The sequence below is a fragment of the Canis lupus genome, chromosome 4, assembly GCF_011100685.1.
Source record: "Canis lupus familiaris isolate Mischka breed German Shepherd chromosome 4, alternate assembly UU_Cfam_GSD_1.0, whole genome shotgun sequence".
NCBI classification, from domain to species: domain Eukaryota; kingdom Metazoa; phylum Chordata; class Mammalia; order Carnivora; family Canidae; genus Canis; species Canis lupus.
This window is the reverse complement of record NC_049225.1, coordinates 24,404,063-24,427,849: the sequence shown is the minus strand read 5'-3', so window position 1 is coordinate 24,427,849 and position 23,787 is coordinate 24,404,063. Positions and strand designations below refer to the sequence as shown.

The following is a 23,787-nucleotide window of genomic DNA, read 5'->3' as shown; positions in this document are numbered from 1 at the left end:
TCTCTGTGTGACTATCGTAAATAAATAAAAAATTAAAAAAAAAAAACCCAACAAAACAAAACCTCATACATACTATACTAGACAGTATCCAATGATGATTGCTCCTATCAATATAGTACTTCATGCTTTTCCAAGAATTTTCAAAACAACTCTCTCGATTGGTTCTCATAATGTTTTTGTGTGGTTGGTAGGGCAAATATTATTATGGACAGTTGGTGGATGAAGCTTAGGGCAGCCTTCTATACTATTAATGATGGACTAGAACCTGGGCTCACTGATTCTACCAGTGCTCCTTCTAGATCAAAGTTTTTCTTCCTACCATATCCTGTAATTCTGTGACTGAATGAATTCCAGGTCCTAAACTCTGAGTCTTGCTTCACCAAATAAAGTTGAGATTTCTGGCGTTCTCGCCTGGTTTGTTAGAGCTTTTGACAAGTTCATTAGGTGGAAGAATGCATGGACTAGCCAAGCTCTACAAATCTTACAGACAGCTAAGTCAGATTCCGTTTGTTTATAAACAAAAGCATTTTTCTGAAATGTAACTTGTTTTCAATAAAATATATTTTTTAAATTTGTAAATATTTCCTATGCTTGATAGAATAGCTGTTAGACATTCCCCTGCAAGTTATAGCACTTGAAAATATGTAATATTTAGGACTCAAGTTATTTATATTCAGAGAGTGATACATTGCTAAGAAAAGATACCAGAAAATGAGAAAGGAGTAACTGGAATCTGATACAGCTGTCATGCGATTCATAAATTGTTCACAACCAAAATTAATACATAAGGATGCCTTATTCACCAATATATTTCCAATGCTAGATATAATGCCTAGAATATTGTAAGTGCTCAATCAATGTTTGTTGATTGAATGAATGAATAAGTGAATAACTAAAATAGGCTTCCTTATTACAACAAACTGATCCAAATAGAGTGAAGACAAAAGTTGTTTGGTAAAATGAAGTAGTCTTCTGACATGATTGTTTTTCTCTTGGAAAACAAGTACACCTCCTTTGGGAATTAGAAATTTGGTTCAAAACAAGAAAACAGCTGAGAGCTGAATTGGAGCCTTCTCTAAAACAACTCTTAATACAGGTGCTAGAGTACTATGTCAGTTAAGATGTGTTTGGTTACTTGCAAAGGAGATTTGAGAAAATTCAAATTTAATTTTCTTAAACAAAAAGTGAATTTATTAATTTGCATAGCTAAAACATCCAACTATAATTTGGGCCTCAGATACTATTTGATTAAGATTTTACTCAGTCTGTCTTAGCTCTGACCTATTTCATGTATTGGCTTGTCCTCAAGTTGGCTTTCATCATGGTAGACAAAGGGCTGCCAGAGATCTTAAGGCTGTTTACTTTTTTGCTACTATCCAGAGAGTATGTCTACCCTCAGCCATGAAACAAAAGTATTGGTCTTCACTCTATTTGGATCAATTTAAACTACAAAGCCCCATTTTCTGGACTCCTGACCAAACAATTCCTGGGTCAAAGAAACGTCATGAATTGTTTAGAACGTGTGTTAAGTGACCATCCCTAGTCACTGTGGCAAGACAGATTATCACTTTATTGTTGTGAATCAGGCCTATCAGGATGAGGAGCCGCCCCTGATTTTGGAGTAGATAAATTTCTTGGATATGCAATTTGATTTTATTATTTTTGGAATGTATTGTGTTATTATCTCTGCAAATATTTCTAAAGGCCCATTTCCATTCTCTTCCCTTTCTGGGACTCCAACTACACATATGTAGGATTTTTGTTACTGTCCCACAGCTAATTTTGTTGTTCTATTTTTTTTTTCACTTTTTTTCTCTTTGTATGATGACATCCCCTACTTTTCGAAAGCTTGTGTAACACCACTTTGCTTTTATGAAAGACCTACATCAGTACCATCAGTACTTGTACTGAGAGATATCAGAAGAGGATTTTCACTTTTACCAAAAAAAAGACAAAAAGCAAAAATAGTCTTCAGTGTTTGTTTTGCAGTGAGCTATTATAGAGGCAATATGCACCCCAAGCAGAGAGAGTAGCACTGCCAGGCTCCTTCCCTAGGAGCTACACTCAACTTATCAGTACCAAGCCACCATAACTTTACACGGTATCTGTGAGTATCTTTGCTCTGTATCTTGATTTATTTTGTGCATTTGTTAGCAAGATGTGTCTTAAGGTATCAGAAGAGCCTAAGAGAGGTTATTTTTTTTGGTCTGGGAGTGTTAGACAAATTAATGGTGATTGCTTCTTCACTTTTAGCTTAGAGAAATGTTCACAGAAATGCTCTACTTTCGAATAGGTGGTGAAACCTGTATTGGTTCAGATAACTTGATCTTCTTTTCTCAGCTGTGTTGAGTACACTGATAAGTCTATCAAAAGAATTATTCATCTCTGAATATCATGGGATTTTTTCCCTTAGCACTTGGTTTGACTTGTTCTTATAATTTTCATCTATCTACTGAAATTCCTCAGTTGTTCATGCATTTTGTCCACTTTTTTTCACTAGTTTGAAGTCCTTAGCTGATAGTTCCAATATCGGGCTTATTTCTGAGTCCATTTCTGTTAACCACTTTGTCTCTTGACAATGGAATTTTTGTTTGTGTGTCTCATGATTTTCTAATGAATGCTGGAAATTATGTGTAGAAAAGTACTATTTTCTGGTAAGTAGTATCCACACCTCTTCAATGAGCTTTTCTGTCAGGTTGTCTGTGTACATCACGTGCTTCAAATTCATTTAGAGGGAAGATCCTGTTTCCTTGTGCTGAGCATGGGGGCTAGTGTGCCAGAGAGTTTCTCTGTGTTCCTGCTTCCCTCTGGGTTTTCAACTGCCCCTGCATTCTTATGCCACAGAGGGGTTCTCTCTCTCCTCATTCAGCATTAAGCTGGGTTTGTGATGGAGGTGTTTGCATCCTAGTCCAGTCTCAGTCTTAGGGAGGTTCTGTGTGCCTGGGCCTTGGGAAGTGGGACTTCTTCAGTCTCCTTTTAGTGGAAGCTAACTCAGCCTTTTATCTACACTTGGTCTTGGGCAAGTTTCCTGCTCCTCCCTCAGCAATAGTGGATCTCAGTTTGTTATCAGTGTAGGATCCAGGGTCTGAGAAAGTTTCCTGCCTCCTCTGCAAAGATACTTCTATACTTACCCAATCCAAAGGGATCTTTGTGCCCTAGGGCCCAACATGTTTGCTACCTCTATCCAGTGGCTTATGGCTTTTGCTTCATAGGATAGAAGAGTCTGAGGAAAAAGGGTCTGGGAAGTTTTTTGGCCAATTCCTAGCAGCTGCCAATTACCTCCCTTATGTCTGCAACATTTGGGGTTCTCTGTGATCACCTGCCTTGCCCCTAATAATTCATCTGAGCATCACTAAGCTTATGGGAAATACTTGGAATTGCAATCTCCCTTTGTGTCTGAGGCTCCCAACTGACTAACTAGCATACACATGACATTTAACAACTCATTCAACTTTCTGTTATTTCTCACTCTGCCAAAACTGTGTGGCCCATTTTTCCTTGGTTGCCTTGCAACCTCAGCTGTCTGATGTGCTCAAGAAAATACATGACTTTACAGATTATGTGGCTTTTTTGTCATTGTGGGAGAAAAAATTCTTGGCACTTTTTTTTTTTTTAACATCCCAAGCAGAAGTAGAAGTTACACCTAAACTGAAATGCTGGGCAATTTGGAAAGTCTTAATAATGTTGGCAAAGTGGAGGATGAATTCCAAGTAGGCAGGACACAGTGTCCATTTCAGGTACAAACATAATCAATAAATACAATTCTGGTAACAAGTTTTTTTAAAAAAAATATTCTATTTATTTATTCATGAGAGTCACAGAGAGAAAGAGGGAGAGAGAGAGAGAGGCAGAAGCAGGCTCCATGCAGGGAGCACAGTGTGGGACTCGATCCCGGGACTCCAGGATCATGCCCTGAGCTGGAAGGCAGATGCCCAACCCCTAAGCCACCCAGGCGTCCCAAAGTTTGACTTCGTTTAGGCAGTATAGAGGTTGAGATAGACAAGGTAATGCTGAAGTTATAAATAACTAAGTTTTAGTGAGTTAACATAGTAGATGTTTGTTTTCCACTCAAGCTACATATGTAGATTGTCAAGACAGTACAGAGTTTGAGGCTTTGTTTATTGTAGGAACTCAGAGATCTGGACTGATAAAGGCTTAATCTTGAAATGGGCTTTCATGGTAACTACAGTACTTGGGAGGGACTGTGATGAATCACATTTTGACTTTCAAACATGTCACTTTCATTGGCCAAAGCAAATTAGTTGGCCACAACTAACTGTAAAGAAGGTATAGAAGAGCAGACTGTGTGGGAAAAGTCCTAGAAATATTTGGTGAACAGTACTAATGAATATCATGGAGCGATAGCCTTGCCTTGCCAACCAACAGTAGAAAGACATGTGCAGTTAATGTGCAGCTGACTCAAATTTAGCAGAATTAAATCTAAAGACATCACAGATTGGGACACCTGTGATGGTGTCCAGCGGTTGAGTGGCTTCAACCTTCAGCCTAGAGCATGATCCTAGAGTCCCGGAATCGAGTCCCATGTTGGGCTCCCTCCGTAGAGCCTGCTTCTCCCTCTGCCTGTGTCTCTGCCTCTCTCTCTCTCTCTCTCTCTGTCTCTTCTCTCATTCTGGATAAATAAATAAAAAATCTTAAAAAAAAAAAAAGAACTGCAAGTAGAAAGAAAAGAACTGCAAGTAGAAAGAAAGGAGTTTAGTTTTTATATAAGGTTTCATTGTGATAGGAAATCTGCTTTATATTGACAAACTGACTATTAATTGGCAGGATAAGTTTGAAACCTGTGATGGCCCATGTCATTTCAAATCTAATAAGATTCAAAATCAAACTCTTCAACTGCTCTGCAAAGTAAGCTCACTTCCCCAACTTCTTTATTTTGGTTGTTGATACCATTATTATGGCCAGCTTTCCAAACTAGAGACCATGGCACATTTTTTTGTGTGTGTAACTAATATGCTCTGCTATACCAGCTTGAGGGTAAAATATACACATGCCTTTTGCTTATTAAAATTAAAGGTCTTGGGGTGCCTGGGTGGCTCAGTGGTTGAGCGCCTGCCTTTGGCTCAGTTCGTGGTCCCGGGGTCCTGGGATCAAGTCCCGCATCAGGCTCCCCGCAGGGAACCTACTTCTTTCTCTGCCTGTGTCTCTGCCTCTCTCTGTGTGTCTCTCATAAATAAATAATGGGGATCCCTGGGTGGCTCAGCGGTTTAGCGCCTGCCTTCAGCCCAGGGCATGATCTGGGAGTCCTGGGATTGAGTCCCGCATTGGGCTCCCTGAATGGAGCCTGCTTCTTTCTCCCTCTGCCTGTGTCTCTCCCTCTCTCTATCTGTCTCTGTGTCTCTCATGAATAAATAAATAATCTTCAAAAAATAAATAACATTAAAAAAATAAAATTACGTTAAACTTCTTAATGCTTCTGTCCTGTTTACTGAGAGGTCTTTCTTCCTCTCTAGAGTTCTCTCAGATAATTTCCATGATTTCAAGAATGCTTATCCTGAGTAAGGGGTCAGTCCTAATTACTATATTCACTTCTAGGACAGAATGTTAGGAAATCTACTCAGACCCTTGGGAAATGTCATTGTCTTCAGATATTGTTTCAGTCATGGTCATATAAGTGATGAGTGTATTAGTTTCTTATTGCTTGTATAATGTTATCACCAACTTGATGGCTTAAATACAAACTTATTATCTTACAGTTTTGTGGATTAGAATTTTGCCGCATGTTTCATTGGGTTAATATCAAAAGTGTCGACAGTGTTGTGTTCCCTTCTAATTGTCCTAGAGAAGAATTCTTGCCTTTTCCAGTTTCTAGAGGCCTCCCACATTCCTTGGCTCCTAGTCCCCAATCCATCTTCAAATCAGCAATGTAGCAAATATCTCACTTTGCTTCCACCTCACATCCCCTTTCTCTGACCACAGCTAGGAAAGGTTTTCAGCTTTAAAGGATCATTTAATTAAGTTGTGCCTACCTGGAAAATCCAGACTAATCTCCCCATACAAAGATCCTTAATTATATCTGCAAAGTTATTTTGCCAGGTAAAGTAACATAGTCACAGGTGCAAGGGAGTAGGATGTGGACATCTCAGAGGGGACATTATTCTGCCTGCCATGGTGAGCATCTCTATTGAGGCCACATGACATAGGTAGTCTCACTACCCCACTGCAGCTACTTTCCTCAATGCCATGGTGATAGGATGTTAGTAACTGGAATGGTTTCCAGTTTCAGTGGCATTCATCTCTTGACTTTTGCGTTCCTACTCATGATTAAACAGAAAGTTTCTATCGCTCCTAGTCCCAAGACTCATCCCCGTGTCTAGTGACATGTAAAACTCATATTCTTAAAAAAAAAAAAAAAAAAAAAAAAAAAAAACTCATATTTTTTCTTTTAAAGATTTTATTTATTTATTTATGAGAGACACATACAGAGAAGGAGGCAGAGACATAGGCAGAGGGAGAAGCAGGCTCCATGCAGGGAGCCCCATGTGGGAGTCAATCCCCAGACTCCTGGATGACACCCTGAGCCAAAGGCAGACACTCAATTGATGAGCCACCCAGGCATCCTGGAAAACCCATATTTTTACATTGCATTTTCTTTTGTGAAAGGTAAATTACATGCTATTGTCTCATTATTTAAAATATTTCAATGCCTTCTCATTGTACTTGTTACAGTACATATGGGCCCTACATAATCTAGCCTTTGCATATTGATCACCTGGTTTCTCCCTTGCTTATGGAACTACAAGTACACTAAATTTCTTTTAGCTTCTCAAATGCATCAAGCTTTTTCCTGTCACATGCTCCTCACACATGCCATTCTCTCTCTTTAGAATGCTCTTGTTCACACATTTCATCTGGCCAATTCAAGTCTCAGTTTATATTTCATTTCTTCAGTGACACTTTCCTTGTGTTATCTATCTAAATTATGTCCATACTGTTATCCTTTTCTACAGAACCTTATTTTCTTTTATTATAATTACTATTTATTTATTTAGTGTATTTTCGGTTCCCTTCAAAGGCCTCCAAGTTATATGACAGCAGGAATCATATATCACTCTAGCCAATAAGATTATAAACTCTTTAAGAGACTAATTAAAGTTTGATCTTCCACAGCCCAGAAGGCAGTGTCTTGGACACTGTTGGTAGGCGTTCCATAAATATTTATTCAATGAATCTTGGACTACAGATCTAGACTCCATTTTCTTTCTCTTCTAAGTCACATAGCATAATATTCTAAAACATTGCTTCCATCATCTTAATCCCCTGCTGAAAAACATGTCCACTATTACCTCTTTTAGCAAATTCAACTTTATTATTTCTCCTCTCAAATAAAGTATGTAGTATTTTATAATCCTCACAACACAATTCAGTACTTATCTATTCTCTCAAATGATTTCTAGTTATTTCATATGTGTGAATGCAAGTTGATTAAAACTGCCTTCAATAAGTCTACATTTTCTATTTTGGCTTCCCCTTTTCTTGGAAGAAGCTATCATTCAAACTGTGAAATAAAAAATTGATTTATTACTTTGTATGTGTAGAAACACTATACTTGTGTGGTCTAGTCTCTCTGTTGATCGTATATGGTATTTTGTGAAATGTGGAGTTCTGTTATTGACTGACTTTCAAAATGGGAGTGGGTTGGGTTGACGTCAGCTCTGGAAGCATAAAGACTCTAGTGGAGAGACTGTTTACAATTGGCTGATTTTCAGAGATATGTTCACAAGAGTAAAGCTGTTGCTATTTGGCTAACTTTAAAAAGTGGAAAGCTATCACTGGCTGGTTTTTTTAGAGGCTTCTTCACAGCGTTGAGTCACCACCATTGATCTATTAATTGAGTTGAAAATTACTTCTGTTCATTAGTTGTTACCATAGCTACACAATCATCTTTTCCTAAAAATATGGGACTTTTAATATTTTCTTCAAGAATTATTTATTAATTGATGAACCCATTCAACTTTTTCAGATGTGAGAAGAAATCAGGGGTTTATGGTACGGCTAGAACAGTTCTGTTCTAATGTTTGGCCTTTCTTTTTTTTTTCTTTCTTTTTTTTTTTAATGTTTGGCCTTTCAAAGGGTAGTCGTATCATTCTTTTTCTCTCTGCAAGGTATCTCTCATTTTCATTCTAACTAAGCAGGGATGATCAGGTTCAGCAGTCATATATAAAAATTGATGTGAAATGCCCTTTTTGGGCAACCAAACGATATTGATAGGTACAGGCTAGACATTTCTTTCAGCTTCACAACTGATTACTGATAATGTCATGTAAATTTTTAGGATTGTTGTTACACTTGGAAGAATCTCAAATAAAATTGTTTGATATGACTGAAAAGAGTTCAGGGCACATTAGGTTTCTTTAAACTGATAATACTGTTAACAAGCTTGTGGATATCCTTATTTAATTCTAATAGAAAAGAACTTCCTTTTATAGCTAAGCATTGACAAGCATTAAATCTTTCATTAAAATTTTACACATTCAGGGGCCCTGACTGGCTCCGTTAGTAGAACATGTGACTCTTGACCCTGGGGTTGTGGTTCGAGGTTGGTGCTGATAGGTAGAGATTACTTACAATTTTTTTTACACATCCAGTAATTAGAAGGATATCCCACAGATTAGCTCTAGGCTCCCTAAGTTTTGTGTCTGCTCCACTATATATATTTTCTTGGTGGTAGAACATGGGATACATTCAAATAGCTACTAAATGTCTGGCCCTTCACCTTTGTTTTATAATGATGGGTGGGTTGGCACAATGGGTGGTAGGAGTATTCTTGGATGCCATTCCTACACTGGGACAGCTGGCAATATTTTAACTATGCATAGAAGTGACTGTGAGTTACAAAAATATATCCCACTAAACTCAAACCAAATGTATTCTAACTCAACTTCCTTCAGCTAAATTTAAAAAATGCCTGCTAGCCACTCCTACACCACTGGACAAGGGGAAGTGTGACAGAGGAGAAATCAGTGAAGAAAGAATTTGTGGTCTAAATATTGCAGTCAAAATTTTTTGTGAACTGTGTGAATATACTGCTAGGGCCCCTTCCAGGGCCTTGGAAAAAGCTAGTGCAAATTAAGTCCCCTGAAGTTGAAACCTTAGCTATGCATTAAATCTGCCTTGGGGTCTGGGGCCGTTTTATTTATAGGGTAGATTGTCAATTTTCAGTCAGCTCATTTAGGACCAGTGTATAGGTTGATCACAGTTCCGTTTGAGGCAAAGATCTGCCTCTTGTGTTAAAGGGCTTTCTGCTTTGTTTAGACTAAGAAGTTCTCAAATTCTTTGGTTTCATGACCATTTCACTCCTAAAAAAGTATTGAGGACTCCAAAAAGCTTTTTATGTGGATCATATCTGTCAATATTATCAGTAATAAGAGTTAAACATGTAAGATATTTATTAATTCATTTAAAAACATAAACAAATCTGTTACATGTTAACATAATTAACATTTTTTTAATGAAATAGAACTATTCTTTCAAAGCAAAAAGCATTTAGTAAGAAGAGTGGCATTACATTTCTGTAAATCTCTATGTCTGGCTTAATAGAATTCTCATATCTGCTTCTGCCTTCAATCTGTTTCGGTATCACTGAAAATGTAGTCTCTGGAAAAGCCCAGTCTTCGTATGAACTAATTTTGATCCCCAACTAAACTTTGAGAACTGCTGAGTTGACATCATTATACCTACTTTCTGGGATGCCTACAGTTTTCAAAATACCCACTCTCTCTGTATTTATATAATCAACTCCACCTTCTAGATAAGAGAGAAATGTTTAAATATTGCTATGCTTTTTTGCATACAAGAAAAACTTCAGAAACAATTTTAAAAAAATATTTTGTTTATTCATTCATGAGAGACACAGAGACAGAGGGAGAAGCTGCGGGGAGCCCGACGTGGGACTCTATCAGGGGTTCGGGGTTCACGACCTGAGCCAAAGAAAGACGCTCAACCGCTCAGCCACCCAGGCGCCCCCAGAAACAACAATTTTTAATGAATCACGAGTCTTAGAGAAGTCATTTTTCCCTTTTACTGACAAGGGTAAAAGCATCTCCTTCACTGTCTCCTTTCAGATAGCAAGGCTTTGTTCTTTGAGGAATACAACGGCAAAGGCAAACGTTAGACCAAGACCAAAAACAACGCTGGGCGTCTTACATGGTCTAGGGATACCATCTAATATTTACCAAGTCCCTTCTGCGTGCTAGGCATGTACTAAGTGCTTCACATACATTTTCGCATTTAATTCTCCCAGCATTCCTATGAGGTACCTACCATCAAGGTACCTACCATCATTCCCATTTTACAGATGAGAAAACCGAGATAAAGAGAGGTTAATGCCCTGCGTTTTACAGGGCTGAGCCGGAAACTACATTAAAAAAAAAAATCTATCTCTGGAGCGCAATTACCTACTGATACAATATAAAGGTGGACAGTAGAGGTGAAAAAGGGAGGTTAGTAAAGGAAATAGCCTCAGGGGTAAGATAGCTGAGGTACCAAGAGAGGATGCACTGTATTATTTTTCACCCGAGGCTTCTTTTCTGCGTCATTTTCTACGCTCCCCTGTTCCTCTTTCCATATCTTAGTGATCTCACTGCAGGTGGTTGGAGGCCCAGGCCTGGGGCTGAGGTTGAAATTAACGCGTTCAAACAACCTGCGGAAAACCAGCGAAGCAAACCAGAGGTAGCGAAGGAGACCGCGGCGTGGCGAGGACCCTGCGCACGCGCAGCACATGCCAGGCCCGCCTGCCCCCGCTCCCCCCGCCCCTCCCCGCTCCGCCCGAGATTCCCCGGCTGGTGGGGAGGCCGGGTGTGGGCCGCGGGCGCCGAGCAGAGGGAGGCGCGGGCTGGGCGCCTGCGCAGTGGCCGGGGCGCTGGTGTGATCGAGCTCACGTAGCGAGGGCTGCAGTCGCCTCCTCCCCAGCGGCGCCGTCGCAGCCTAGAGGTTATAAAAGGGCTAACTGGCTCCCTCTGCTGCCCAGTCGCGCCGCCAGCGGGCTGAGGGAAGGGCGCAGGTATCCGGCCCGAGAGCAGGCTACAGCGGACTGAAGAGCGCGCCGCCCCCCCGTGCCCACTCCCAGGTGAGACGCTCCCCGGGACGCTGGAGTCTGCGCCTCGGGCCTTAGCACGCCGTGGCCCTTCTCGGACAGCTGTGGCGGCCCGGTCCCTGCTCGCTCCGATGGGATGGCTTGAGGGCGGAGGGTTCTCCAGTTGACCCTCACAGCGGCTACTGCATTTTTTTTTTTTTTTCCTGGAGACCTGGCCCCGCGCCCCCTGGCCGCCCCACAGGCCCTTCTGCCGGTCGCCGCGCTCCCCTTCTCCCGCCTCCTTGCCTGGTCGGCGCCCCCGGCCGTTGAGGCAGCGGCAGCCTCCGTCCCCGCCCTGGGGACCAGGACTTTCTTGAATATTCCTCGCTTCCCGGGGAGGGCTCTCAGCCTGTGGAGTTTTTCCGAGCTGCTCTCCTACCTGGTCCTCTCCTACCAGAGCTGGGGCGGGGGCGGGGGCGGGGGGCACGCGAGGGCGGGGCGTGGGTTTTCGGCCTCCGCCGCCTCAGATGGTTAGCATGTGGCGGAGCGGAGAGCGGGCTTTACAGCCCGGGGTCGGGAGCTGAAGCCCTCGAGGCGTTGCGCCCTCATCGGAAAGTCGTCGGGTCTGAGGAGCGGACGGACCCGTAGCGGGAGAAGTTGGGGCTTGGCTCGTCTGTTGCGCGCAGCGGCGCTGCTGGGGCTGCGAGACGCAGCCCGGGGCGCCGAGTTTCGGGCTGCTGCGTGGAGGAAGGCGGCTGTCAGATCGCCCGGGCGTCGGGGAAGCTCCTCTTCCTTCCTTCTTCCACGACTTTTTTTTTTTTTTTTTTTTAAAGGCACACGAGCTTCACCACCCCTTCTCTTTCAGCAGAGAGTTTGCTGCTTTTAAAGTCCCCATCAGTAAAAACGAGTTCCGTGGTTGTGTGAGAACTTCGAGTTGCATCGCACAAATGCCGCCCCCCAACCCCCGCCACCGCGCCCCAGACGTATGTTTACTTAAGGGGAAGGAAGGATGATACTCCTTCTCCCATTTGTAGGAGACTGTTTCTCTCCTGAATACTCGAATGTGTGAAAGTTCAGTTTTTTTTTTTTTTTTTTTTTTTTTTTTTTAAGACAACTCACAGGCGTTCCGGAGAGGGAATTCTCTCCTGGAATTCTGTGCACTGTTTGCTTTAAGAAAGGGATGGAGAAGCGAGCCGTCCTTTTAGGAATTGATCAGAGAGGCCACCGAGGGTTGCCAATTTCAACTTAACTGTTTATGGTTTCTCAGAGAGCCGCGGCTCTTGGACTTTCCCTTGGAAAGCGCTCGGAAGGGATGAAACAGCCACTACGTGAGTGGGGGAGGGGAAAAGACGTGGCAGCAGTGTTCTTTCATCAGGTTTGCTCCTTAAAAAAAAAAAAAAAAAAAAGTTTCTGGCAAGAGACGTATTTCCCCTTTTAGGTTTAGATGTGCGAATAGCCTTATGAATGAGGCTAGTCTTTTTCTAAAATAATCAGACGGAATAGTAGGAACACTAGAATTTAATTTATAAGACATTTTGAAGGGATTTTTCTGATCGAGTTTCTAGAGAGAAGATGGATACCTTAAGCAGGAAATATTCAAGAAGCTGAAAGTGAACAATCTTTAATATGTGTTGCCTTCTTTTGAAATTTAAATAGACCTTGCATGTGTTTTTTTTTTTTTTTTTTTTTTTTCTTTAGCTAACTTTTGGGTTCTAGCCTGTGAATAGAATTTCGGAATCTTAAGTAGGAATCTCAAATTTTTACCTCTTTCTTTCTGTAGGAAGCATAGGCTTTATCACTTACCTTTAAGCGCCAGGTCAGTTTTGATTTTGAAACATTATGCCTCAAGTCCTGCCAGTATTTTAAAAAGCTGATGGTAGATGCTTCTTACAGATTTAACTTAGACTAACTAGGAAAAGGACTACTTTGTCTCTTTTTAGATGAGATAATGCTGTTTCCTTTGACATCTTAAAGTGAATTTTATTTCGAAGTACTTAAAGTAATAACTTTGGTAAGCAGATAATTACATTGGCCATTTTGTTGCCTTGGTAACTAAGGTAGTAAAACTGTTAAAAGAAATACATACACCTTTTAATTACTGTAGAAAAATTTAGACAGTGTGAAAGACTATTGAAGAAAGAAAGCTTTATACCACTTAGGTGGTCCAGGTTGTTGCAGGTGAATCTTGGCTTTCTGATAGTGAGATGCTAACCTTTTCTAATATTGCAGAGTGGGTTGTATACTGACTGACAAGCAGCATCTTTCATAAGGCGATGAAGTTCAAACTCCTGCTTTTATTCCAGGGATGTAGCAAGAGTTACTCCAGGGCCTCAGTGGTAAAGCTGTGAACCTTCCATTTCTGTGGAAGGAATGCCTTATTTACTTAGCAATTAATTATCAACTGGGATATAATTACTGCTTTTATATTTGAGAAGTGTACCCTGAGATACATAGTAGCAGTTCTCAACTTATTTTGAGGTCATGAAATCCACTGAAAATCTGATAGGAGGTGTGTGGGTCCTGAGTCAGGAAATGGAAGTACATGTGCATGGAGTGTTATGTACCATTTACAGATACTCCCCTCCCTCAACCTTACACATCTGTTAACTATTATAAGGATAAAAAATAAAAGATATATAAAGTTAATCTTTAAATACATCTAGGTATCTTGAAGCAGTATTTCTTGAATATTTCTGAAAACGGAACTGAGCTATAAGTCTTAACTGGATTTGAATATATAGATGACAGTAATAAGCTATTGCTGAAAGGGTTTCAGCAAAGGTTAATAGGTTGGTGGGAGAATTGTTGAATTGCTGAATTGTCTAGGCAATCATATGTGGTATTGCTCCCCCTGGCTTCCCCTCTCCCCCATATGTTGTAATAGGTCTTTGGTTTTCCTCTGAAAGTAGAAAATGCTTGGATGTAAATAAAAATAAATTGCATTGGCCCTTGGCATGAAACTGTTTGCTCTTCATACAGTGAGAACTTGAATCTTACAATTAAATCATAATGGTGTGTTTGTGCTTACAATTATATGAATATGTAAGACACAGGCCAAATAAAATGTGTATGTATTTATGAAACTAGCTAAAGCTTCATTCATGTTTCTACCCAATGAAATTTATTTGTATAATATGAAGCTATCTTCTCATTGGTTTTCCTCTGGCCAAATTTTGTGCCTTAATAAAAACTAGAAATTCAAAAGACTTCATTAAGGTACGCCAGCACTTTTTGAACTTGATATAATGAGAAATATTCCTTTTCCTATGTTTCTTTGGATGATCAGTGTGACTATTAGTATATTTGGTAGGACATTGGCAAAAATACAGTATAGTAGTCCTGCTTATTACATAGTGTCATCTGTGAATGCATACTATCTTGGACTTCTTCCTCTTCCTGTTTAATATTTCGTATAAGTATGTCCATGTTTTGGTGGTTTACAAAATTTTCATTTAAATAGTAATATTATAATATGTTAAATTAATATACTCAGCCTTTCTTTCTTCTTGGGCATTTGAGCTGTTTCTTCATAATAAGTAGTGCAAACAGAAGGCTGTAATTTGGTGGTTTATTTTATCCACCTGTATAGCTACAGTAAACTTTAACCAGTTTTCTGTTTTGTTTTTTTCTGAAAAGAAACACATAACCATAAACCACGTATCAGTAATTTTTTCTTTTCTCTGAAATAATTTTCTGAGGGCATTGGACTGGGCTCTAAAAAGATTTTTTTTTGGTTAGAAGATAGATTTATTTATTTATTTATTTATTTAATTAATTTATTTATGATAGAGAGAGAGAGAGGCAGAGACACAGGAGGAGGGAGAAGCAGGCTCCATGCTGGGAGCCCGACACGGGACTCGATCCCGGGACTCCAGGATTGCACCCTGGGCCAAAGGCAGGTGCTAAACTGCTGAGCCACCCAGGGATCCCCTAAAAAGATTTTTTAATCTACCTGATAACAACTGATTTTATATATATATATATATAAAATCTTAAGATTTTATTTTAATTAATTCATTCATTCATGAGAGAGACAGAGAGAAAGAGGAAGAGAGACATAGGCAGATGGAGAAGCAGGCTCCCTGTGGGGAGCCTGATGGAAACTCCATCCCAGGACCCTAGGATCATGACCTGAGCCAAAGGCAGACACTCAACCACTGAGCCACTCAGGTGCCCTTTGTACTTTACATTTTTTAAAGTGTTGTTTCATATATAATTTGTTCCTTAAAATAATTCTTTGAGGTAGTTTTATATCGTCCCCATTTTACAAGTGAAACTGAGAGAGAAGTCAAGTAATTTGTCCAAGCAAAAACTGTGAGCACTAGGACTGGGACCTAGGTTGTCTGTTTTCTGTTCACATTTCATATATTTTTTTTCATTTCATATTTTTAAATTCTGCTGCAACCATGAATTCATCACTCCTTATTCTAGTATATGTGACTTTATTTCATATGTCTTTTCTTGAACTTGACAACTTTAGATCTGGCATTAGAAAAAAAGAGGGAATTGAAAGCTAGAATGAGAACAGGAAGACTAGGGTTAAGAAAAATAGAATTTGCCCCCAAATTTATATAAATTCCTAGGTAGGGAGCTGCTCAGTGTCCCATTAGGGGATACGAGGTGTCTAAATAAAGCTTTTGTTTTGCCTATGAATATCCAGCTCTTCTAGACTATCCTTGCTCTATTGAGTTCTCTTTATACCTTTGCCAAAACCAAACAAACCATTTTCTGTGTCTGGATTGTCTATTTTGTTCCACTGATCTACATGTTTCATTGAAAATTCTGCTTTTGGAATATTTTGCTATCACCTCATATTCCTTATTTAAGCTTAGAAACTCTAAAATGTAAAAATCTAGATTTTGCTCTTCATTTATATCTTCAGGGTGGTGAAAACAAAGTTGTCTTATCAGGACTTTCTATGTAAATAAAAAAATAGATGAAATTTGTTTTGGAGCAAAAGGGATTGATGGTGGTATTATGTCAGCAAGTAGAGCTGGGGAGTTAAACATTTGGATTTTGCTCACTCTGTCCCTGATTTGAATTTGTCTCTTCACTTCAGTGCTACTTTGACTTTGTTTTTTTTAGCTCACTTGTTTACTTACAGAAATAGACATGTTCTATTAAATGTTTACTAAAGAAAATGCACAAGTTGAGTGACGATCATTGTGATCCCACCTCTCAGTTAACATTTTTTTGAGTTCTTTTAGTTACTGTGTAAAGTTTTAAAGTGTATGTATGATACAAAATCTTTGAATTTAGAAATTGAACTTTAAAACTTCTCCACATATATATTTACCACTCTCCAAATTAGAAAACAAACCTAGTTTAAAGAGTTTGTATCTCTAATGCTGCTTTTTATATTACTGCTAGTTTTTATTTTTTATTTTTTTAGAGAATTTATTTATTCGTGAGACACACACACACACACACACACACACACACACACACACACACACAGAGGCAGAGGGAGACACAGGTAGAGGGAGAAGCAGGCTCCATTCAGGGAGCCCAACGTGGGACTTGATCCCGGGTCTGCAGGATTACACCCTGGGCTGCAGGCGGCGGTAAACCACTGCCGCACCGGGGCTGCCCTCTATTACTGCTAGTTTTTAAATCCCCTAACCAATATTTATTGACACTAGTGTTACTAAGTACACATAGTTTCATTAATATAACCAGTCAAAAAGATACTAATATACATTCAAGAAGATACTGCAAGGTCTTTCTTAAAGCGAGAAATATATAGATTATGTTAATATTTGGAAATACTTATAAGCAACAAATAAGGCATATATAATTTAATGGTTCTTTCCCCTTTTCTCTTCCACTGCCTCTGTCCACTTACTTCTACTCAAATTCTTAAATAAGAAAGTCTGCATCTATCTGCTAGTAGACTAGGCTACTTGTTCTTTTTCACCGTCTTAGCCCAGGATTGAGGTTTCCTGAGCTTCCCACCATGCTCTCAGCCTTTTCTTTTTCTGTGTCTCTTGAGACAGCCTTGGCAACAAATCCATCTATTCTTAAGTTCTTGCCCCACATCTAAAAGTAACATTTTTTAAAAGATTTTATTTATTTATTAGACACACACACACACACACACACAGAAGCAGGCTCCATGCAGGAAGCCTGACGTGGTACTTGATCCCGGGTCTCCAGGATCATGCCCTGGGATGAAGGCGGCGCTAAACCGCTGAGCCACCCAGGCTGCCCTAAAAGTAACACTTCTTAAGTGTCTTCTATGTGCCAAGTATCCTCCTAGGCACTTTCCTCTAAATTATTGGTGTTTTTTTTTTTTTAATTTCTTGGTGGTAGTCAAATTTGACCTCATATTTTGATACCATTTTTGCTTATTTGGCTTCTTGTTAAGGGGATCACCAAAAAAAGAAAAAAAGGACATTATTGATGACTCTTACTATTGTGGGGGGCTTTTAATATCATTTATGGCAAATTTTTTATATTCTGTATCGTGGGCATAAGAATCCTGACCTTTTCCCTTCACATTGGGAAATGTATGCATTTCTAACTGAAGTGTTTGAAATAGTTGAGAGGTATATTATACAGTTTAAAATATATAATTGAATAGTCAGTGAGGAATAGCACCATTTTAATAATATTCATTTCTTTCTAAAACTTTCTCCTTCAGTCTATATTTGTTTGTAAAATGTTTCTGGTTTAGGGGAATTTGACTTTTCCAGTTGAAACAGAAACTTTAAACATTTAAATTCAATATTTTTAACTGACAAAATTTTTTATTTTACTTTTTTTTACACTTTTCCTGATTATTCCATGAAAAGTGGAAACTAGAACTGTTTAAAAAACATACGCAAATCTATGACATCAATAGCTGGGGATTTTCTTTTTTGCTATACTATTTTCACAACCACAGTGTGCTTGCTAGGCAATATAACAGAAGCAAGCAAGGGGCAGAATACTGGTAAAGAAAGACAAGGCAAATTTAAGTTCAATTTTGAATCTAAATTCCAAGTTAAATCTTTTAAAAAATGGATTAAAATAATATTTATTCTAAACTCTCTATTTTATATAGAAATGGAACTTACTGGATTTCTAACAAGCCAAAAAAGACCTTATTACTTATTTTGCCTATAAAAATATTAATTGCTGGGTTAATAAGACAATTAATTAGAACTGTGGGTTAAACAGAAACCCCAGTCATACTACCACATGGTGGAATTTATGTACACATTGTGGGGATAGGGAGTTATCTTAACAGTTGAGGTCAGGAATGCCATTAGGCTTCAAGAATATGTGGAAAACATCAGAATGTTTTATTCTCTCTCTTATCTGTCTTCCTCTCTGTATACCTGCTTCACTCTTTATTCTTTCCAGGTAAAATTCATTTACTTTTTGGCCCGTATATCAAAACTTGGTCCATTGCTGCTTCTGAGCTTTATACAATTCAGGCATTCAAAGAGTGCCTGCCTTTTTTTTTTTTTTTCCCCCTCTCAATTTTATTTTCAAAATTTCCAGGAAGGAACTTTGGCAACTTGATGAGGGAGAAGTATCATGCTGTGTAACATGAGTGATGAAACTGTGGGGATGAATTAAAGGTAGACTGGTGCTGTAAAAAAGGCAGAAGGAGGGCAGTTTCCAGAAGAGAGTAGTGGTGGTAGAACACCATACAGGCAAAAATAGGTGTGTGCTTTTGAAATGACATTATATTCAAGTTCCTTCCGATAAGAAAAATTGAATTTTGCAAGAATCTCCAAAAGACAGATAGATCGTGTAGGACTTTTTCAACTCGATCAGATAAGGCTAATATCTTGATTTAGTGCTTCTTTCCAAGCAAATTTCAAAGTGCTGGCAGAGTTATACCAATAACTGGGTTCACTGCTTGAGGAAAGACAGCTGTGGGAAAGAGGCTAGCATGATTTCTGAGTTTTTATAGAAAAGTTGGTCATAACTATTAAAACACTTGACTGTCAGATCATATGTACTGGAGTTGTAGCTCCCTCTCTTTGGGAGCTTAAGTATGACTGGAATTCATGGTGTTAAGTTAAAACAAATGGCAGTTTGCCAGAGGGATTATAGGGAAGAACAGAAATATAACTAGTTCTATTAGTAAGTACTCTTAGTTGTCTTAGAAAAATCCATCCTACTTATATGGAAGAGACACGCAAAGTCTTGAATATATACCACGTTGTAATAGCCTGAATTAGAAGCTTGAATTTGTGCTGGTCTTTTGCATTCACTATAAAAATTGTCAAAAAATTTAAAGTCTAACACATGTCAGGGCAACCAGCATTTGACTGTGGAATTTGTATGAGGTTAAATAAACTTTGGAGCCCTCTAAAAGATTTGGAACAATGTGGAAGGCATGGAGAGACTGCTAGAAGGAGACCTGTGGAAAATTTTTAGTGTCAGTGAAAGTTTAGATTAGAATATCAAGCATTCTTTAGTCGGCCTTATTAATTTTTAATGATTTGTTTGGGAAAGACCAACTTTTTAAAATGTTGCAATTTTTTTCTTGGAAGAAAAATGTTAGACCAAAAGGCTAATAGAATTATTTGCCAGATACCCTGTTCCTAGTAATTCATTAAATAACTTGTACATACAATTCAATGAATCCTGATAACTCAAAGTTGTAAATATTTACAATGTAGTAAAACTGTTTTAAAATCTGTTCCCAGGTTTGATTGACCTGTGAGTGTGTGGGATTGGACTTTCCTGGGAGAAGGACTGTAGGAAAGTTTTAGATAAATATTATACTTTGCTATTTATTTTTATCTGGGCTTACCTGAGAATATGTTTTCCAGAAAGATTTTTCCATATACTTTTTTCTTATAGTTTCTAAAAAATAATGTTCATGTATATTAAACAGGTATAAAGTACATGTATGTTATAAAAGTTAGGTAATAAGCACTCATGAACCTACTCATGATCTAATCAAGAACTAAAATATCATCAGTATATCTGTAATATTTCAGCACTAAATTTTATACTAGTGTAAATTTATGTTTATATCTTTGACTCTTCTTTGGCTTTCTTTTTTTTTTTTTCTTCCCTCTCCCCGTTTTTTTGAGTCCAGTCTTTTCAGGGAGCTGAGATTTGCCTTCTTTGCATCCTCTTTAACCCATTTAAATTCTATTTCAAGCTTGTCTGAGGATTTAGAACAGGAGATATTTGTATCTTACTATTTAAAAAAATTTTTTTTTAATTTTTAAGTAATCTCTACGCTCATTGTGGAGCTCAAACTCACAACCCTGAGATCAAAAGTCTCATGTTCTCCCAACTGAGCCAGCCAGGCGCCCCTGTATCTTACTGTTTTTTATAAAACTCCAATGTTTTTTAGGATGCTTGACTCTTAGATGCTCATAATGATTTGCTTTGCAAGCTGCTAACTGAATGAAGATGGAAATAAATGGAAGTGAGACATCAGAAGTAAGGAAACCATTGTTTTAAAAACTTGTGGTTAATAAAGATATGATTGCTTACAAACAAGTATTTAATATTAAAAGAGATTAGAGGAGGGGCACCAGAATGGCTCAGATGGTTAAGGATCTGACTCTTGATCTCAGCTCAGGTTTTGATCTTGGCTCAGGTCTTGATCTCATAGTTGTGAGTTCAAGCCCCATTTTGGGCTCTCAGTTTGGGATGGAGCCTACTTCTAAGAAAAAAAGATTAGAGGAACTATTCACCAGAATAATTAGGAATTCAATTATATTTTTCAAAAAATAAGTAAAATCTTACTTTTTTTTTTCAAAGATTTTATTTATTTATTCATGAGAGACACAGAGAGAGGCAGAGACCTAGGTAGAGGGAGAAGCAGGCTCCTCGCAGGAAGCCCAGTGTGGGACTCAATCCCAGGACTCCTGGATCACGCTCTGGGCTGAAGGCAGACGCTTAACTGCTGAGCCACCCAGGCGTCCCTTACTTTTTTTTTTTTTTTTTTAAGATTTTATTTATTTGAGAGAGAGAGGGAGAGAGCGTGTACACACCCAAGCCAGGGAGAGGGGCAGAGGGAGAAGCAGCTTATCACTGAGCAGGGAGTCTGATGTGGGGCTTGATCCTGGGACTCCAGGATAATGATCTGAGCCGAAGGTAGATGCTTCATCGACTGAGCCACCCGAGTACCCCTGAAATTTTACTCTTTTAAAGATAGAAAGCTCTTTTTGCGTGATTTTAAGGGATGTTTGTTTGTATCTGGTGGTTTTCAAAGTGTGATCCCAGACCAGCAGCATCACCATCACCTAAGAATTTGTATAAATTAACTACATACCTCAGACCTGTAGGTGATTCTGATATAGCAGTGAGAACCACTGCTATCTAGGGCTATTTAGGGCTATTTCTTCATTTGATGGTCATAGTAGTTTGGAGTAATGCTGTGTTGTCTGAACTTCATATTGCAAGTGACAAATCCAACTTGATCTAGTTTAAAATTCCTTAAAAAGGGAATTCAGAGGCTCTCTTATTGGGTTGAAAGATTATTGCAGTAGCTCACAGATTCAAAGCATTGGTTTAAAAACTGTGGTTAATAAAGATATGATTGCTTTACTAACAATTGGAAGAGTCAGGGCTATGGATCTTGGAATTGTTTATTTCTGAATGACTTTGTTTATAGATTGGGTTTCTATGTGTCCTTGACAAGTGGGAAAGACCGTCACAGGCAGATACAAATTCATATCCTATGAGCTTAGCAACTCCAGAAGGAGCTGCTTTGTACCATTTCACAAGCCCACTCCTCAAATGTTTTTGGGAGAAAGTGTCAATGACTGGCCTAGCCCGCATCATATGTCTTTCTGTAGGAGGAAGGATAATAATCTGACCATGTAGTTCATGGCTAGATATTTGAGTTGCTTTCATATAAGCTTACTGTCTTTGTAGCAGAGAAATCTGGAGAATATGAAACAGGCACAAATGTGGATTGTATTTGTTAGCTACTTTTTTTATATTAGGGAGTAGTTAACCACTTCATTAAAAACTTAGGATAGGGGATCCCTGGGTGGCTCAGCGGTTTAGGGCCTGCCTTCTGCCCAGGGCGTGGTCCTGGGGTCCCGGGATCGAGTCTCGCGTCGGGCTACCTGCATGGAGCCTGCTTCTCCCTCTGCCTGTGTCTCTGCCTCTCTCTGTCTCTCTCTGTGTCTCTCATGAATAAATGAATAAAATCTTTAAAAAAGAAAGCTTAGGGTGAGGGGCACCTGGGTGGCTCAGTGGTTGAGCTGCTTCTGCCTTTGGCTCAGGTCATGATCCCGGGGACAAGTAAATATACCCTAGGACATCTGGAAAATACAAAGAAATATAAAAAATTACCTAATGTTCTGCTGTCCAGAACATTTTCCCTTAGAAATATGCATTTAAGATTCCTCCATGTCTTTTCATGGCTTGATAGCTCATTTCCTTTTAGCATTGATGATAATTCATTGGATGTACCAGTTTATTTATCCATTTACCTTGAAGGACATTTTTGTTGTTTCCAAGTTTTAGTCATTATGAAGAAATCTATAAATATTCATGTGCACATTTTTGTGTGGACATAAGTTTTCAAGTTTTTTGGGTAAATACAAAGGAGAACAACTGCCAGATTGTATGGTAAAAGTATGTCTGACTTTAAGAAACTGCCAAACCATCTTCCAAGATGGCTTATACCATTTTACCAATGAATGTTTGTTAATTTTTAAATTTTGCGTTTTAATTTAAATTCACAAGTTACAGCATATACTCATTTTAAGTTCCTTGACATATATAGCATCATCATTAGATATTTGTGAATTTGTTAAATTTAATCGTTCATTTGAAGGACAAAAAATGGATCCTTGATAATTGTTCATTTGAAGGACAAAAAAATGGATCCTTGATAACTGAACTTTTAAAATTATTTTTAGTTCTTTTGTGACTTTCTGTATTCTTAATCTACTTTTCTATTAATATCTTAGTGGTTTTCTTACTGATTTATAGGAGCTCTATTTTCTTTAGTTTCCTAGTTTATAGGATTTTTAAAAATTTTGTGTTTTTTTTTTTTTTTTTTTTTTTTGCTTTTTTGAGGGAGAGAGCATGTGTACTATGTGTGAGTGAGAAGACAGATGAGGGAGAGGGAGAATCTCAAGCAGGCTCCATTCTCTCAGCACAGAGCCTGACACAGGGCTCAATCTCAGGACCCTGAGATTGTGACCTGATCCAAAATCAGGAGTCAAGACACTTAACTGACTGAGCCACCCAGGCATCCCTTTCATAGGGTTTTTTAAAAACACATATAAGCCTAGATTATTCTGTGTATTTGAATTCCATCTGGCTTTTGATAGGTTACTTTTTTATCATTTTTAAAGTTTAGAGATTCTTTTCTCTTTTTAGAGATCTAGTAAAGTTTCTTTTTGTTATTTTTTGTTAATAATAACTCTTTGATCTATCTAGAATTTATTTTGCAGCATGATGTAAGGTAAAGGTATATTCTTCATTTGATTAATGCTTTGAAATTTTATGTAAGGCCTATCATTGTTAGAAGCAGTTTTCAAACTTTAGTGATTTCTGTAGGCTAATGAATGGTTCTTGATTCATTGAGAAATTTAAGGACAATGAAAGATGACAAAAAACCTTTAGTGACAAATGTATCTTAGCTATGAAAAAATGATAAGCTCTTACCTGACAAATCTAAACTTTCTTATCTGAGTTAAACATTTAGATAACATTTCTGATTAGCCTTTTGTTAGTAGAGCAAAAGCATTTGTATTTTCTGGAAATAACATTTATTCATGAAGAAAATTATGGCAGAAGTCCGTGTAAACAGTGAGAAGATTCTAGAC

General features: G+C 38.6%; 1 protein-coding gene across 4 annotated transcripts in view; it reads left to right on the top strand.

The window, feature by feature from the left end:
* Positions 1–10,900: 10,900 nt before the first annotated feature.
* Positions 10,901–23,787, top strand: part of P4HA1 (prolyl 4-hydroxylase subunit alpha 1) — a 77,503-nt gene continuing 64,616 nt past the window's right edge. Inside the window, exon 1 of one of the 4 annotated variants that reach the window (XR_005357958.1) lies at positions 10,901–11,086. The gene's annotated coding sequence lies outside the window, so the exon portion shown is untranslated. The remainder of the gene's footprint in view (positions 11,087–23,787) is intronic. The other 3 variants (XM_038534309.1, XM_038534308.1, XM_038534307.1) reach the window with 3 other exon arrangements.